This window comes from Cetorhinus maximus, chromosome 6, assembly GCF_964194155.1.
Source record: "Cetorhinus maximus chromosome 6, sCetMax3.hap1.1, whole genome shotgun sequence".
In the NCBI taxonomy this organism is placed as follows: Eukaryota; Metazoa; Chordata; class Chondrichthyes; order Lamniformes; family Cetorhinidae; genus Cetorhinus; species Cetorhinus maximus.
In genome coordinates, this window is record NC_135884.1 from 38,490,118 (window position 1) to 38,504,583 (window position 14,466).

At 40.5% G+C, this 14,466-nt stretch overlaps 1 protein-coding gene across 1 annotated transcript in view; it reads left to right on the plus strand.

Annotated features, from left to right (window-relative positions):
• Window positions 1–14,466, plus strand: part of LOC144681722 (receptor-type tyrosine-protein phosphatase gamma-like) — an 803,078-nt gene that overhangs the window by 541,588 nt on the left and 247,024 nt on the right. The gene's annotated exons all lie outside the window — the stretch shown is intronic.

Sequence of the window (14,466 nt, forward strand, 5' to 3'; positions counted from 1 at the left end):
TAGAAAATAAAAAGTTAAATGGGATAAAGGAGTAAAGGGATTTGGGTGTACAAATGCACAATTCACTTCAACTATCAGGTTAATAAGAACATAAAAATGCAAACTAAGCACTCTGATTTATCACTAGAGGGAGAAAATTGAAAGTAGAGAAGTAATGTTAAACTTGTATTGAACCGAGGCTTGACCACATTTGGAGACCTGTTAACAATTTTGATCATTGTGTTATTAAAAAAGATATGGAGGTACTGGAGATGAGGCAAAACAGCTTTACAAAGGTGATACCAGAACTGCAAGATTCTCCTGTCAGGAGAAGAATGAATAGGCTGGGCTAAGGGGTGAACTCATAGAGGTCTTTAAAATTGTGAGATACTTTGGTAGAATAGACACAGAGAATTTATTTCCACTTGTGTGGAAGAACAAAGCTAGAGGCCATCATTATAAGCTGGTTACCAAGAAATCAAATAGGGAATTGAAAAGGAACTTCTTTACCCAGAGAGTGGTGAGAATGTGGAACTCGCTACCACAGGGAGTAGTTGAGGCAAATAGAACAGATGCATTTAAGGGATAGCTAGATAAGCATTTGAGGGAGAAGGAAATAAAGAGTTATGCTAATAGAATTAGATAAGGAAGGATAGAGCATAAACAGTGGCATAGACTGGTTGGGCAGAATGGTCTGTTCTGTGCCATATATTTTATGTAATTCTGTATAATTCCGAAGTGGAGTTTTTTGCAGATTGTAAAGTCTTTCAACTATGCAACATTATTCAGCATTTCCTAAGTAGTAAATACAGGGCTGAAACTTGAGTTTACTGGTTTAGAGTTGAACATGCTCTGACAAAAATATGGCAGCATTGGTATCATCTAACTCATTGGTAGGATGGTTTTCACCAGAAAAAATGATTTGCATTTATACGGCACTTTTCATGGCCACCGGACATCTCAAAGCATTTTACAGCCAATGAAGCACTTTTGAAGTGTAGTCACTGTTGCAGCTTGGGAAATATGGAAGCCAACTTGCACTTGGCAAATTCCCACAAGCAGCAATCTGATAAAGACCAGATAATCTGTTTTTTTGTGATGTTGAGTGAAGGATAAACATTGACCAGAATGCCGGGAATAATTCCCCTGCTCTTCTTCGAAATAGTGCTCTGGGATCTTTTACATTTGTTTGAGCAGACAGACAGCCTCAGTTTAACATTTCATCCAAAAGACAGTGCAGTGCTCCCTCTCCATTCTTCTTGAAGCAATTGATATGACAATGCACGATTGCAGAATGCTGATCACTGTGCTTAATGCAATGCCAGACGACAACGTAAACTTAACTTCAAACTTTTCAATGTTGGACTAAAAAGGATAATTGCTATAAGATCATTCCACTTTAGCTTTATTGTCAATAAGAAAAAAATGGATAAGCAGACTTGTATTTTTTATATTTGTTTTATTATGTTCTTATAATAAACACGACAATAACTTATATAATGGACGGAATTGTCCCAGATTTGCACAAAGTGCAGTGGTGGGCAGGAAAAAGGATGTTTTTCCTGCCAGCTGCAGTGACGGCTTTTTGTGCTGTATCGACCCACCCCTGCCTCATTAATAATGCAGCTGCAGGAAACACGCCATCTCGCTGGTGGGCGGCCTGTTATTTGCCCACCACGCTGTTACCTCGTGCATGGCGCCATATGTACACCTCTTAATGTTTGCAGCCCAGGACTGCTCCGGTGAAGAGGCGGCCCCAAAAGCCAAGAAGCTGATTCAGTGACGCATAGCTGGGATGCCTTCTGGCTGCCTTGGAGGCCCACCGTGATGTCCTCTACTCCTGCTCTGGCTGCAGGAGGCCCATCAGTCTCACCACTCCGGCTTGGGAAGTGGTGGCAGAGGTGGTCAGTGGCAATGCTGCACACAAGAGGCTGGCCATCCAGTGCAGAAAGAGGATAAATTACCTCATCTGTGCCGCCAGGATAAGGCAAACACCTTATCACTCTAAACTCACATACTTACAAGGCCATCAAACATTCACTGGTTTCTCACTCACTGCCAGCTCAAGGGACATCAACACTCATTCTTTCACACACACCCGCACATTTCCATCTTGCCTCATCTCCTCTGGAGACTGCCTCCTCAGCCTTCACCATCTTGAGGCCACTTGCACAGATCAACATGTGTCCCCTCGCACACCCTGGGATACCTCCCTTCCCCAGTACTGCCCTTGACCTGCAGCCTCTTCCCTTGACTGAGGCCACTTCTCCCCCTTACCCAAGCAAGAATTAGCCATGCAACTGTTGAAAAGCCACCCCTTAGAGACCTTCCTGTGAGCAGCCTTAAAAGTGATGTGGTGCTGCCTGCGAAGCCTGGCGCTGATAACCACAAGTGTTACCGAAGCAAGGTAGGCAAACAGACTTCAAAGCCCCGAGCGAATTGTAGCTCGCCAGGTGCACATCGCTTATGTACAATTGGGAAACGTGTCGGCGTGAGTGCCTGGATGATTCAGCGTGGGGAGATGATTCCAGCGGGCAGGGTTTATAATGAGATGCTAAAGTATTGAAAAACTTGGCCAAGCAGGTAGGTTTTAAGGAGTGCATTAAAGGAGGAAAGTGAGGTAGAGATGTGTAGAGAGGGTTTTCCAGAGCTTGGGGCAGAGGCAACTGAAGGCATGGCCATCAATGGTGGACCAATTAAAATGGGGGATGCGCAATAGGCCAAAATTAGAGGAGCACAGATATCTCAGAGGATTGTGGGCCTGGAGGAAATTACAGAGATAGGGAGGGGCAAAGCAGTGGAGGGATTTGAAATCAAGGATAAATATTTTAAAATCAAGACATTTATGTTTAAGACATTTTACAACTATTTTAGCAGGACTAGTAGGCTAATATTTTCTATTTTATCTTTCTCAAATTTGAACCTATGAAGAATGAAAAGTTCAATTTTGAACAGGCAAGCTCAGTTGGAGTCTGCTTTGTGAAGTGTTTATGACTGATGTTATTGTGTCTCACTAGAGGTCACTGGTAGAATCAACTTAAGTCAAATTAAACATTCTCAAGAAAACAGACTGTAGTGAAATTAAATTGGAACTGAGGCATGCAGTATCCATATAAACAACGATGAATTGTTTAAAATCAAGCAATGCACCAATCTAGGTATAACCCATGCCACTGGACTTGATCTCTGTTTCATGGCCTCATCAATTAACAGGACAGTTTAAATATTTCCAAAACTCAACTTGAACCTTACAAAAATAAATAAATAGAAAAATATTGGAAATCTGAACTAAAAGCACCAGAATTTGTCAGCACCTGAAGAAGACACGTTAACAATTCCGTCAGAAATTGAAATGTTGGCGAGACCCTTTTAAGAAGCTCTCTTATCTTCCAGATTCTAGTTCTGAAGGAATATCTACACCCAAAGCGTTTAGCTTCTCAGATATTTTAAGACCTGTTTTATATTTGCAACCTTTTCTGTTTTAATTTCCATCTGAGTCCCTTCTTTTTGAAATGTTCACCATATTTGGATATCTTGAGCAGAGAAAATGGGTACAATGATATTTTGCTTATTATGTAGAAAAGCTGGCATGCTTCATATCTTGATTTCTTGAAAACCTTTGCATATTGCAAAAATATAGGATTCATTTGAAACAACAGCAAATCCTTTGAATTTTGTTTGACACTTAGTGGCTGAGTTTATCAGTCTATTGACAATTGATGAGGCACTGTTAAAAGAAATAAAATGACTCAGAAGGACCATTGAAAGCTCATCACCATGGATTCAGAGCTCCTTCACAGCTTTCTATGATAATAGATTGAATAAATTCTTGTGGGATTTCACATGTTTGACCAATTGAATTTTCATTTTATCACTTAATTGGAATGGGTCTTTGTAAACTATTCCTGCAGAATAAGTTTGGCACAGTAGTTTTAGTATGAGATTATTGATCTCTCAAATACAAAACCCAAGCTTCAAGTCAATGACATTTGTTCACTATGGCATTCCCATATATGCAGTTTCATGGATGCAGAATAGAAGCAGCAGTATGCAGGAGAAGGCAACAAAGGAGAAGATCAGCTCTCTCACCAGAGTTGATGGACTACACCAACCCCCTCTGTGATGCCTCAAAAGAGATCTGCTTAAGTAGGCAATGGTTCAAGGAATGGCACATAGAAGGAACTATCTCCCCTTGCAAACTGACCTCCAAACATCCTCTGAAACATAAAATAAGGAACATACTAACTTTAGAATACTGGGCTATACATCACAGAATGACTGTACTGAGCCTGTATATATTTACAGCAAGTGTTTCTTTTGCTACTTCTGCCTACGCACTGGTTGCTGACCTTAAACCTATTCTGGGTCCTGCATCAAGATGATACCTGATGACTAGGTCACCAGTGATGTTTGGATGTACTGTGATATCATCAGGCTTTTAAGAGCCAAATTTCCCTCAGTCTCAGGGCTTATGACCCCTAGGAAGACTCTTCAGTAGGCTGCATCATCACTGGAGACAGCCTGGTCTTGTATTCTGTTACCTGATGTCAGCCTTGGCTTAATGGTTGCACTCACGTATGTATGTGAACGGGAAATTTGTGGATTGAAGCCTCAAGAGACTTGAGCACCTCATCTAAGCTGACACTCCAGTGCAGAACCAATAGAATGCTGTACTGCCAAAGATGCCATCTTTCAAATGATATGTTAAACTAAGGTTACCATCTGCTGTCTTCAGTGGATGTGAAATATCTCACAACACTATTTGAAAAGAGCAGAGAAGATCTCCTGGGGCAAAATATTGCGCCCGTCGGGTGGGCATGAGCCCGACCCTTACAAGCATAAAATGACGCGCGACGACGTCAGGCAAGCGTCCAGACATCATCGTGCACTTGCATGATATTTCAGTTTGCGGGTGCACGTGGGAGTTGGCAGCGTGCCCACCGACAATTAAGCAGCCTATTAAGGCCCTTAATCAACTAATTGTTTGGAATTTTTCGCTGCCCGTCCAACCGTTCGGTTGGCAGGCAGGCAATAAGGCCAAGCGGCTTTTGCATTTTTGCCAAAACCTCATCCACTGGCGGGATGAGATTTCATCCAATGATTAAAGAAAAATAAAAGCTTTTCGCTCTCATATTTTACATGTCCCTGCTCATGTGACAGAGTCACATGAGGGGACAGGTTTTCATTATTTTAAAATTCTTTATTTATATTGATAAAAATCTTCAGCTCCCTGAGGCAGCTCTGTGCCTCAGGGAGCTTTTAATGCGCACACCCCTGCGCGTGCGCACACTTCCGCGCTCCTGCTCCTCCCGCCACTCAGCACTGCCGTTAATTGGCCAGCCAGTGAAATGCATGTTGGGGCCCAAACGCGGGCAGCGGTTGACTTCGCTCCCGGGCCCACCTGTCACACCTGCCCGGCAAGGGCAAAATTTTGCCCTGATGTCCCGGGCAATATTTATCCCTCTATCTGCATCCTAATTGGTCATTTACCTCATTGCTGTTTGTTGTTTATTTCATCTTCTTGTACTGCATTGGCTGTAAATTGCTTACATGGACATCAATTGTTTTTGTATCTTTACACTCTTCCCTTGGAGTGTGAAGTAATGGAAAGATTTGCAGATTGATTAACAATCTGACAAGCTGCAATATAAACATTTCTTCCATGGTAGAAGCATCTTAGACTAGCTGATAGGGTGAATTGGCAAGAGAGTTTTATGAGCGCCACAACTCATGGGGGCAAATTTCAGCTTTATGCAATAGTGTAAAATGGATGATTAATTGTTTGATTTGGATGATAACAAGTCGACAGCCCATTTTACATCTCTCCTGATTTTTATTTCTATTATTCGAGGGGAGCCATCCGCATCCACTGGATTGAAATACAGAAATAGACAACAGTAAATGTGAAAAAAATATAGTTGATCCTATGTCATTGTCAAAGATCAGCTATTTTCATTTAGGATTTTATTCCTAAATTTGGTGGTTGAATATTAAACCATTTTTTGTGAAAAGAATCACAATCTTCCCTCCAACTCAACTAAAATGGATGGTGTAAGTTTAAACTGTTCTAAGTCATTACACTAATTGCTATCCTCCCCAGAATCCCAGTGGGATAAGAATGGCTGCTCCCCTTAACCCATCAACTGTAAGTGTTCACGGCTGCCTTTGAATGAAGGACAGTGTAAACAAAACATGTACAGAACTGTTGCAGCAGTCACAGCGAGAGGTTATTATTTTTTCCCCCAGTGATTTCATTGCAAAGTGGTTCATTATTTTGCGTTTCTCTGAAGAGAAAGCCTTCTATTGATGCCATTTTGTTGTCATTTCTCCTTTATCACCCTTCTTGAAATGGCCAGTGAAAACATTCCACTTTACTGACACAGGCTGCTCAAGAATTATGAAAATGCTCACACTGATAGTGAGTTGAAGATTGAATCACTCAATATATTGCTTTGATAAACAGAAATGTTCGAAAAAGCGCAATTCAACACAACATTGCTTTGCATATTTCCTCGATCCTTATTTAAGATAATTTACAAATTATATAATTTTATTTAAATAGTGAAAGCTGATAATGAGGGCAACTTACTGGAATGATGATAAGTCAAACAATATGAGAAAGTAAGTAGATGGCATCCTGTGAAATCATTAATTCAGGGTGATTCAGCTATCTTCTTATAATTCTGATGTTCGTTAATTGCATAACTCTTCCAGTGAATTCATCAGATTTCATTAATATTTGGTGTTTATTTTACCAATTGATATTTTTTAATTTACATATTTCAATACGCACTGCTTTAAAAACACCTTCAACGTTAACAAAAGTAAGGAAAAATGTTAAAATAAATCAACATTGTTTTGAAAATTGTGACTATTCACACATATTAAGAGTGAGTCTTTCACTTTAAAACACTACCAAACATCAGAGTTTGAAGTCACACATTCATTACAGTAGTTTGTTTTTCATTTACACTCTTAAAATGTACTGCAATGATTTTGGTTGCCCCTCCTGTGTAGAGATGCACACAATTATGATGCAAAATCAGTGGAAGAGCAATTGGACATCGAAGCCAGGTGTGAAATGAGCGAAATGCAGTTCAAAATCTCCTACGCCCTATTGACTCCAGACGTGCATCTCATGTGAAATTGAATCACATGATCTTTAGAAGCCCAGGGCATCCACTTGAAACAGGCAGCATGCTGATTTAGTTATACAAATTGGGGCCTACACCGAATATATGATCCTGATATCAAATTGGATTGTTATCAGAAAAAGCTTGCACACACAAGTAATGATTAGTTTTTCTGGGTCTAGCACAATTTAAACCACAATCTTTAAAGGGCTGCTGAGATAGGCACAAAAACATTGTAAATTTTTGCATTTTGCGAATTTGGGAGGAGCAGAAGTGCTCCAAAAACTACCTGTGGGCTGCTGTCTGCTGGGCCCGCAGAGCACTGCACCTCCTTCCCCCCCAGTACCAAAATGCCACTTGTGTTTGCTGGGATTGGCAGGGTACCTGGAAATTTTCAGGAACATGATTTTCAGAAACTTTTCAGACAGCTGTTGCACTTTGAAAATGTCCAGAAAAGTGCGACTTTAGAAAAGACTCTTTATTTCAAATTGAAGACCTTTTAAAGAGCTCTCAGAAGTCATTTAATGAGCATTTACAGCAAATTTTGGCAGACTTTTAGAACTCTTTTTTTCAGACTGAAATATCGGTCACAGTCCAGGCTGCTGGTAACTCTGATAATGAAAACAGAAAAAGTGTTTGGTGGTGCACTTTATGAATGTTAATATGATTACAATGAAGTCTGTTCAGGCATATTGGACAGGTACCTGGTTCCCTTGGGTTGCACGAATATATGACACACCCTTTAAGAGTGTGTGCCCAGAACCGAGTTAAATCAGATGACACATGCACCTACCTGAGGGCTGATGATAACCCAAATTGCTGTTATCGGTACCAGTATGCTACTTCTGGATAAAAACAAAAAACTACTGCGGATGCTGGAAATCCAAAACAAAAACAGAATTACCTGGAAAAACTCAGCAGGTCTGGCAGCATCGGCGGAGAAGAAAAGAGTTGACGTTTCGAGTCCTCATGACCTCTGCTGAATGTTCTGCTGAAGGGTCATGAGGACTCAGAACGTCAACTCTTTTCTTCTCCGCCGATGCTGCCAGACCTGCTGAGTTTTTCCAGGTAATTCTGTTTTTGTTTTGCTACTTCTGGATGCCCGCTTGGCACTCGAGGTTTGCAGGTTAAATGCAGAATTTAGCATGAGCCTTGCATCAGCATGGAATGGCATGCTGAATAATCACTCTGCTCACCTGCCACATGCTTCAGGTACAAACCCAATTTCTCATTCTGTCTGAGGGACAACTTGTCAAACTCCCACGGAGTTGCATAATTGACCCTCATAACTTTAGTAGATGTGTTTGTGTTGACGTATATCTCTGGCCCTCCTCTTTTGCTTGTGCCTGTTTCATTCTCTGCTGTTCTGCTTCCTCCTTTTAATATTCCTTGCTCCTCCCTTGCCTTTTTTATGGTATGGCATGATATGTAACAAAAAGTCACCAACAGCAGCAGGTGCTGCATTTGGAAGTGGAGTTATGGAGCAAAGGTGGCCCTCATCGGCTGACTTCCCACCACTCCCTACAATTATTTGTGCTTCCTCCCTGCTTTCCCATTATGTCCTATAACCCTTCATTTTCCTGCTAATTCATTCTTTTCCTACCAATCCCTCACTCCCATCCCCTTCAAACACCCCTCCCCAGTGCAGTGTTATCAATCACCTCATCCTTAACTTTCCACCATCACTCCTACACACCCCCACCAGGACAGCTGAAGGAGGCCAGAGGTCTCCATTGTACATTTGGATTGGCGACACATATCTACTGAAGTTCAGTGATGTCAGCCACTCTGTTAGTGCAAGTGACACTCTTTTGTGTTCTGAACCAGATGTCAGTGCCTTATGCATGTGTACACCTTCAGTCTCTCCAAAGGCAACATCAGTTAACACAAGAAAAGATCAGGTTTGCTTTGATTCATAAATTCTTTACTCCACAATAGGAAAACCTTATCCCTGCTCACTTAGTAAGCTTTCTTACTCATATTGCTTAGGAGATGGTACACTTTCATTTTGTTTGGGGTGAGAGCATCAAAAGATGTTGGACCAAGAAAGTGCAAAGAATTATCTTGCATCAAGTTCATTTGAAAAATGAAACTTGCAATATTTTTTTCAGATAATGAATCATTTTTCTTCATTGATTTAATTAGTAATGCATGCTGTGTCTTTAGAATCTCACATTCATTTTTACCTGAAATCTTTAAAAATACTTCCCAATATATTTTGAAAGCTTTTTACTTTCAGGCTCAATTCATCGACTTTTTGTATTTTTCATTTAATTTAGGTCTGACAAATTGATTTGAAGATATGTCTATCTGCAAGTGTGCAGTAGCCGCTCACTATATTTTCCCTTCTGAGCTGGAGCGATGCATGCAATTGAAATCAGATTAGAAAATTATAATTGTTCAGAACCTCAGACTGCCATATTAATCACGATTTCACAGTGAAAATGTTATTAATAAGTTTTCCCCTTGACTAAATTCATATTTAAACTGTAAATGAGGAAATTTGGTGTAATTTGAATAGAAACCTTAAAACTTCAATTAATGACTAACAGTTCAAGAATAAACTTCATAGGTTTAACATACACTTGATAAATTGCCAAGATTGGGTTTATATATACAGGGTATAATTTAATGAGGGCGGTGGGAGGCCCAGTGGGTGCCTTCAAAACTGGCAGCACCCCCACTGATCCAATCTCTGGGATCCCTGAAGGAATTAAGTGCCTACTTGGAGCAGGGATCCTGGCTCCAAGGGGGACGTTTATTGCTGCACTTTCCTCACTTGGGCAGAAAGCCCACCCCAGAGAGCTGCTCTCAACAGTGTCAGGTCCCTCAATCGGGAACTGATTGCCTTTGAGTGAGGAACCCCGAGGGTTGCCAACTCTGGCTGTACGTATTCTGGGAGGCATCGGCGGAAGTGATGTCACAGAAATCCGGCAGTGTGGCGCAAGGAGTGAGACTAGGGAAAAGGCCTGTGAGACTTAGTGAGAGAGAATGAACCTGTCTCCACTAAATTCCACTACTGAGCCTGAACAATTCCTTCCCCTGCCAGTTGCTTTCAGGAGACAGAAATCCACAGTACACCACAGTCCACCTGGTCACCACCAATTACATTCTAGATTAATTAATAACATTAATAATCACTATATCAGCCGAGCCTAACCTTGGCACATAATCAGCGCCCTTTCCTCCAGCTCTGCAGCCTGAGTGGGCATCGCTTCAACTGATTAGAGCACAGAGCATGTAGTCTGTCAGCCCTTTGGATATTTCTGTCAAGTGACCTTTACTGATAACCAAGTCAAGGTTGGGGGAGTAGGTTCCTAACGTAGGGAAGGTCAGGTGGTACCTGAGCCCGGGCAGTGGTTGGCTGACAGCCGATCCCGAATGTAGGGAAGGTCAGGTGGTAGCCGAGCTTGGGCTGTGATTGGCTGGCGGCTGGACCTGGCTGCTGTTCCTGGGAAATGACGTGCTTTGCTTGGCCATGAGGAGATTGAGGCCAATTCTGAGAGGATTTCCGGCCATTTCGGAACAGTTGGCAATCCTAGAGATCCCCCTATAATGCTGCAAGTAATCCCAATAGGGTTTGCTTGTTGGGCTCCCTGCATGGCGAATCCCTCACCCACCACAGGTTGAATACCAGTGGTGGCAGAGCAGGAAGGCCACTTGAAAGCCATCCTGCTCTGGGCTTAATTGGGGAGAGGTGCGATCTCACGCTTGTTACGGCACAACTGATGGTAACTACTGAGCTGCTCAAATCCTAGGGGAAAACTTGAAACAGCTGCCACAACTGTTTTGCAATTTGTATTTTTATTTTGAGAAATGTACCTTAAATTCAGTAATAATAAGTCCGCCAAGTCTTAGAGGTTTTTTACAAAACTAAATTAAACATTTATTAATAAAAGAAATGACTTTAAGCACATACATAGGTCTACAAATTACTGCTATGATAACTCCTAGATCCCGTAATTAATCTGAATCCCAGTTACTCCTCTGTTAAGGCAACATTAAAACAAAATAGATTTCAACAGACCCAGGCAAAGCACACAATACTCTGGACAGTGATATTCGCAGTGAGTTTTCTGAGCTTTGGTTGCTGTAGACGGTGACTTGATGCATAAAGGCTGGAGGCTTTTCACACTTGTGTTAGATCTTAGAATACCTTCCTCCTTACACATAACCTCATCTCCTTTATACATGTTTCTCCTTTTTTAATGTAAATTCCATTGTTCCAACATACCTTTCCAACTTTACTTTTTCTGTAATATAAATCTTCCATTGTACTCATATTATCAGTGACCTTTGGGAAAAATAAACACACTGTTTGGCTTAGCCTCTTATGGCTAGGTGTAACACCTTACCATCTCTTTGAAATTCATGACTCTGGTTTATCTAAAAATGCGTATGTTCCTCACACCTCACATTCTAAAACTTCAACCGTGTTTACGTATTTAGCATTTCAAACCTAGCTTCCCTTTTTGATCACTCAAAAGCTCCAGACTAGCTGTCTCTAATTCAATGAAATCGCCCCCACACACACATCCAGAGAAACTAATCCAAACCCCACTATTAACCTACCTTTACAATAAATCACAATAATAATACGAAAATTATTATATTTTCATGACATCCCCCTCCTTACTGGAAAATGAACTGTCATAATTTTAAAAGATGGCTTCATTTTCTTAACCCATCTTACATTACCTCCTATACTTACCAATATACTCACACTATTACATTACCCGATGCGTTAACATAATATCTACAAATCCTTCATATCAACAGAAATCGTTCCAGTCCAGTGACCAGGTTTTTAAATGTCCAATTTTCCCTTTCAGTTTCAAACTCTTGACAATGCATCTGCAATTAGATTTTCTCATCCAGCCACGTATAATCTGTAGATTAAATGGTTGCTGTAATAAACTCCATCAGAATAGCTTTGCACTTCTGTCTCGAAAGTTGTCCAGAAACTTTAAAGGATTATGGTCTGTATAAACAATTGTTTCTAATGAATTGTTTGCAACGTAAATCTCAAAATGCCGCAATGCTAACACAAGACCCAGAGTCTCCTTTTTGATCGTTGAATATCTCCTCTGTTGTGCATTCAACTTCTGTGAAAAATACCCTATCGGTTTCTCAATTCCAGTGTCATCTTCTTGGAACAACATGGCCCCAATGCCTATATCGCTTGCGTCAATGGCCAACTTAAATTGCTTCACATAATTGGGTACTGCCAAATCTGGAGTCATAGTCAATACAGTTTTCAAACTGTCAAATGCCTTCTGACACTCCTGTGTCCATTGAAACTTCTTGTTCTTTTTTAATAGTTCAGTCAATGGAGCAACCACACTACTAAAATCTGGTACAAATTTCCGATAAAACCCACTCATGCCCAGATATCTCAAAACTTCTCATTTTGTTGTAGACACGGGGAAATCATGATAGCTTTGACTTTCACATCTTTCAGAGCCACCTTACCATGTCCAATGGTATGGCCTAGATATGTAACTTGCACTTTTGCAAATTCACTTTTAGCCAAGTTCATTACCAAATTAGCTCCTTGTAATCGAGAAAACAACTCTTCCAAATGTTGTAAATGCCCCTCCCATGTTTGAACATCAATATAAACAGCACAATTGCTCAGTCCTGCAATTACTTAGTCAGTCTTTGAAATGTTGCAGGTACATTTTTCATGCCAAATGGCATGACCTTAAACTGATATAGTCCATCTGGTGTCACAAAAGCTGACATCTGCTTTGCTCTCTCCAATAACGGTACTTGCCAATATCCTCTTAGCAAATCAATATTTGTGATAAATTTTGTTTGTCCCACTTTCTCAATACAATCGTTCAACATGGTATGAATCCACTTTTGTCACTGCATTTACGTTTCAATAGTCCACACACAGTCTTTGTGTTCCATCTGATTTTGGCACCAGCATAATAGGTGAACTCCAGTTACTGCAACTAGATCAATGATATCATTTTGAAGCATTAATTCAATTTCTTTCTGTACTTTTGCTAACTTTGCCGGATTTAATCTATAAGGATGTTGCCTTATCAAAGATGAAACTTCTACACACACATCATGTATAGCTAAATTTGTCCTCCCTAGCTTATTTCCACAAGTAACTTTGTGTGACTGCAATAGCTTCTCCAAATCACTTTGACATTTGTCCGGAAGGTAACTCAATATTGTATTTAAATTTTCAAGTACCCCCTGATTATCCAATTTGATTAGAGGAAAATCAATTTCAGAGTCCTGCATTTCTACCTCTTTCTCTTTATCTACCACCACTAATACCTTCTCTTGGTCCTCTTTCCTGTCAATGTACTTTTTCAGCATATTTACATGACACACCCTTTGCTTCCTTCTTCTATCTGGAGTATTTATTAAATAATTTACTTCATTTAGCTTCTTTTCAATCCTGTAAGGCCCACTAAACCTTGCCTTTAACGAGTCACCCAGTACTGGTAACAGAACTAGAACTTTTTTCCCTGCAACAAAACTTCATATTTGATGTGATATCTTTAAATGTTCCCTAGCTAACTCACATGCTCTGTCTAATCTTTCTTTCAAATTTGATACATAATCCAGGAGAGTAGTTTCCGAATTTTGACCCACCAATTTCTCATGAATCAATTTCAGTGGCCCCCTTACCTCATGACCATAAACTGGTTCAAAAGGGCTAAATCCAGTGGATGCAATAGGAGCATCCCTAACATCAAATAACAAGAATGGAATTCCCCTATCCTAATCCTGTGGATAGTCCTGATTATACATTCTCATCATAGTTTTTAAAGTTTGATGCCATCTTCCCAAAGCACCTTGTGACTCAGGATGGTAAACTGTTGGCTTAAACTGTTTTATCCCCAAACTGTTCATTACTTCCTTAAATAGCTGTGACTTGAAATTTTAACCTTGATCTGATTGTATTTCTTTAGGTAAACCATATCTTGTAAAATATTTAGTCAACTCTTCCACAATTTTCTTTGTTCTAATATTTCTCAAAGGTATTGCTTCAGGAAACCTGGTAGACACATCCATTATTGTCACTAAGTACTGATTTCCACTTTTGGTCTTAGGGAGGTGTCGTACACATCTATCGACCTATTAATTGAGCATACTCAATGACAGACCCTCCACTTCCCTATGGGGTGGGGTCTTCCAAACAATCAGCACCCTCTGAGTATTTAAATTCCTACATATCTCAATCCTAGATAGCCTACCTCTTACTCTGATATGGTGTCGCTGTGTTCTGGACACCCCAGCCATGGGATATATTATTCCTGCATCCACCCTGCCAAGCCCTAGAAAAGGTCTTTATTCTTCACATAGATGGCCTCTCAGTCCTCTGCAG